The sequence below is a fragment of the Populus alba genome, chromosome 11, assembly GCF_005239225.2.
Source record: "Populus alba chromosome 11, ASM523922v2, whole genome shotgun sequence".
Lineage (NCBI taxonomy): Eukaryota > Viridiplantae > Streptophyta > Magnoliopsida > Malpighiales > Salicaceae > Populus > Populus alba.
In genome coordinates, this window is record NC_133294.1 from 18,632,751 (window position 1) to 18,637,646 (window position 4,896).

The 4,896-nt window shown below is 33.3% G+C and overlaps 1 long non-coding RNA gene across 1 annotated transcript; it reads left to right on the forward strand.

The window, feature by feature from the left end:
- The first annotated feature begins 2,339 nt into the window (after positions 1-2,339).
- Positions 2,340-4,272, forward strand: LOC118031363 (uncharacterized). Its single transcript, XR_004684521.2, has 3 exons — positions 2,340-2,698; positions 3,057-3,218; positions 3,851-4,272. It is a non-coding gene; the product is annotated as an uncharacterized lncRNA (long non-coding RNA).
- Positions 4,273-4,896: the final 624 nt, after the last annotated feature.

Consider the following 4,896-nt stretch of genomic DNA (forward strand, 5'->3'; position numbering starts at 1 on the left):
TTGTATGTAACTTTTCAATTTCTCAACTTTGTTTCCAAGTCTAAACACAGAAAACAATGGACACCTACCAAATCTAGTTACAATTCTATGTTCTTTTTATTTGTTTCTTGACTGGTTGTTACTGTTTATCATGTCACTGCCCGGATTCTGGCTGCAAGAAAAGGATGAAGATGGTGGTTATAATTTTTTTTAGTTTGATAGATAGCAAAGTTGTAATAGTTAATATAAAAGTATTTTTATCTTTGAATGAAATATAGTGAAAATTCTATAAATAATAAGATATTTTTTGTTGATTTATTTTATAATATAAAGTTTAAGACGTAAATTATAATTTTTCAAAAACTTAATAAATAAACATAATTTTAACTGAATTATAAGATGTTGGGAATATTTTTTAACATGTCTATTGATTTCTTCCTGTGGCATACGATGCAAAGGTATTTTATTCATCTATTTGAGGGAAATCTTCCATTTATCCGACGTGTAGTTCCCGTTTGTCTTGCACGTTAATTAGCTCAAACATTATGTTTCTTGTTTATTGCCTTGGAAATTAATTTGTTTTAAAAAACATAGCTAATAAGTATATTTGAGACTGAATTAAAATTAAGGTGTTTATATTCTTAGGATTAAAACTTTATTAAAAATTTCTCTTTAATAAAAATAGTTCAACATGAAATATTAACATTATTAAAATAAATTGTAGATGAATGAAAAATTAACCTAATCAAATTCTTTGTTAACATATTTTGTAAAACTCAAAACTATGCATCTCACCTTGAAAGAGTACAAGATTTTAGATTTTTTTATAATTTATATCGTTGTAAGATGAAAAGTTAAAATGGATTTATAAGACACCCAATCTTTAAAGGGGAGAGCTCTTAGGTGATGTGAGTTTTGGGATTAAGCCACATGCATATTCGCTTCTCTTGACTCGGTAGGGCCTAGGTCCTGGGTCCAAGGCTTGAATTTGTTCTAAACTAATTTTTTTTGTTGTTGCATGAACAAATTTTTTTTCTAAGTAAAATCCTGTGTTTGTTAGGGAAAAAGCAATCAAGTTTTTTATTCTTTTTTTATGATGAGTAATTAAAGTAAAACAACATGAATTAATTCTGATAATTACTAGAATTGATTCTGCATCAGTTTTGATTTCAAAAATTGGTATAAAGGAGTTGAAAAAGAGATATTTTGCAACCTTTACATAATTATGAATAACAAAAGAATTAATTTCACTAACAATTCTTCTTATTATCAAATAAAAAGAATTCCTACTAATAAACAACCTTTGCATAATTATCAAATACAAATAAATTCTTTCGTTCATTAAATTTAAAAATTATAAAATAATAATATCACTATAGAAAATTACTCTAGCACTCCTATAATTTAATCATTTTTAAAAAAAACATTTGCTTTTATTCTTTCAAAAGTTACAGTTAACATCCTATAATTTATAATTTGATCACTTTATATGTAAGCCAAAAATAGTTAACAAATCAAGTTATTTATAAGTTTGTCATTATATTTTATCATTATATTTTAATTAATGATTAAAAAGCCTTTGTAATGTTAAAATTACAAAATTTCCATGCAATTGAATTCAAGTTTTTTAGTTCTAGAACTTGTTAATTCTAGATTCATGATATCTAATTGCAGAACAAAAGTGATCGATCGAGAGATATTAAAAACAAAAGGAAATCTAAGAAAGAAAACCTAAAAAACCACCGAGGAAAGAACACAAGTCTCCAATCATCAACTGCTCCTTTTTACAGTCCACCATAACACTAATGTTTTTCATACCCTATTAATCAATAATCCTGGAAACCAAAAACACCAAGAACAATATTGTCTCCTCTTAACCATTCACCATCCACGCCATCATCTCTTTCTCTAGTCGAGCAAACACAACCTTTTTTCCACTCAAACCCAATCTTCTTCCTCAATTCATAGCCATCATCTTCATCAAACAACGTTAGCCTCCTTTTTCATTTCCCCTTCACCATGTTAAGCCTCAATCATCTTTTTACAACACAGTATGTGACCATTGTTAAGAGGAGACAAAAATCCACATAAAATAATAAAAAATAAATTCAATCTTCCATAATTTTGCACACCAAATAGTAGCTCATCAACCTTCTCTCTTTAGGTTTCCCGAGCTTGTTTGCTTTGTTTTTCCTTTCATTTTGGAGCTTAAGATAGGACGAGAGATTTTGAGTTATTATACCTAGAAATTCATGGATTTTATTTAGTAGTGCAACAAATTAAATTGATGATGTTGAAATATGATTGATTGTAATGATTTTATTTGCACTAAAAGATCTGTAATAAAGCTATAAGGAGAAATAGTTGATCATTAACGACTACAAATTTTCATTTAAATTATATTCTAAGTACTTTAGTTATTAACTATTAGTAAGTGAGTCTAGCAACGTTCCTCTTTTCAGGACTGAGTCGGAAAGAAGAAGAAAGGCAGACTCCACCAATCAAGGGGTGGGATTGAAACCCCGGAAAGATACGATCCACCAATAGATAGGTTCCCACGTCCCAGGTGGCGCTTAGAAGGCAGTGAAGGAAAGCGTTTCAATTCTTTCGGAGCCCCGCTCAGGGCGAAAAGGACCGAGGGAAAGGGAAATGGCTATCAGTTCTGACTCTATTCCCGAGGGGGAATCAATTGTTTCTGCTCGAGTGAATATCTCGAAAGGTAAATGCTTGTTTGTTGCAATTTCTTAAGGCATGCTCTTTTTTTAGTTAAAGAAAACAAACAACTAATCTGAATTAACATTAAATTCTATCATTTCGATCACTAAGTAATTCTACAACACCTTGTCTATGATGCTTACCATCCAGTTGATGAACATTAGTGCAATTGATAACATTTCTGATGTTTTTTTTCTCCATTATTCACCTAATTATGGGCTTTAGTTTGAACACTTGCTGCTCATGCTGGTCTTGCCTTTTCTCTTGATTTTTCTTTCATCATTCTATGTCTTTGTTTCTGCTTGTGGATGATGCCACACTATCTAACATACCGCTTTGCTGTTTATTACTTACCAATTCAGTTATCGTCACGGAATCTTTCTTATTTTAGTGATCTGCATTGCTGTGATGATGACCACTTTAGAACTGTTACTTGGAATTGGGCTTGCTTGATTGTTCCCCTCAATTTGACAGCTTTACACGTATTGATGGGTCTATCAGTGGTCTTTTGATGCCTGCAACAGGTCTGTTTACTGTTTTATTTCAGTCTTTGATCGCTCAGATAAATTCAAGCACCATGATTTGTGCTCCCATCATTGATTTATTACAGGAATGGACAGAATGCTGCTTTGAAGTCTACTTGAATGGAAATTTGAGTAAAAGTATGTGTGAAGTGGTGAAATGTAAGCGAAGAATAGAAGGGGTAAGTGCTGCAATCAAGATAAAGTCACTAAGGCAAATAGATGGGTCAGGTTCAGTAAGAATTTGTGCTATATGATCTGAAGAAAAAAAAATTAAATTTTGAGATTGGCAATTGAATGAAGATTATGAAGGCCCAATACACAGAAAATATAACATGAGAAAGATCAAGAAATTGAAAATGCTATAAATAAAACCATGATAGATTAGTTCAAGTGATCAAACTAAGGAGATAATGTATGAAAGAGATGGGAATATAAAGAGTGAACTTTTACTGGAAAAGCAGGTTGGAATATAAAGAAGGTCATAGTTTAATGATTCCAAAAACCGATTGCTTTTCATTTTCCCTTATGTTCTGTCTATATCACCCTTCCCATTTTCTTCAGCTGTTAGCAATCCAGAGGCATATCTTTCGAGCAGTAGCATTGTTGTGATATTTTCTTTCTCGAATCTCTAGCAAGCAGGTACTTTATGCATGATACCTTGCCTTGTCAAAAGCTGGCGCCAGTTATGAAAGCTAGAGGATGCAAGTTGTGGAAAAACAAGGACCATTCTTCTGGACATTTAGCTTTTGTCCATGTTGTACATGGCTTTGGATTCTGGTCCTTTCTAAAAAAAAAAAAGAATAATTGCATCTCTTGTTTTCTTCCCTCTGGGAGACTTCTCTCCCTGATTAGATTTTGGATTTTAGCCCATTTGGTTTGGTCTGGATAAGTCACTAGCGTCGTAACAAATTAGACTTGCTTTATGGCTGCTAGGCTGTTCTTGTGCTACGCCCTCTGTATCATATGTTAACCAATACTATTTAGCTTGGTTAATTTATTTTGCTACACAGAATCCCTGTTGGAATATGAGTACTTTTCACAAGCGTTGATACTAGTTCACTACTAGTGATGATTGCGAGGGAGGGAGGGAAAGTGTGGAGGTTCTTGGATGGCAAATACGCATGCACAAGTACAATTGCCCTGGTTTTACATCGTATACATTAGTAGATCCTTAGTTCCCTCGCTTGACACCAGCCCTCTCTACAGTCTCGTTTCCTCAAAACCAAATGCGTGCACCGAAAAAGCAATATAACCCTTTCTATCACTCAATATGTTCATAGCGAAATCAACCAAGGACTACAATTTTACCGTTATGCGAAGAGAGATGTAGCAAGATAGAGGAGGGAGTGAAGATGGGAAGCCAAATGAAAGAAGGAGATTGAAACCGGCGCAAGGATATGATCAACAGAAACACCACAAGAGTGCCACTCACACTCGCGGTGGCGGTAAGTTGTAGAAGGTACTGGACTCTTGGTGGTAACCTGAGGAATGTTACTGTACGAGGTGATTGCCGCAGAGGGAAGCGCTCAAAAAGATTATCACTTCTAGTTCCGGTGAGAATTAATTAACCGTCTTAGTCATAGCTATAGCCACAACCATAACCTTTCGAACATAACTTGGTTACCTCTCAGATCGTTTAAGTTTTGCTTTGAGGACAAAAGAATCAAGGAATTCTTGC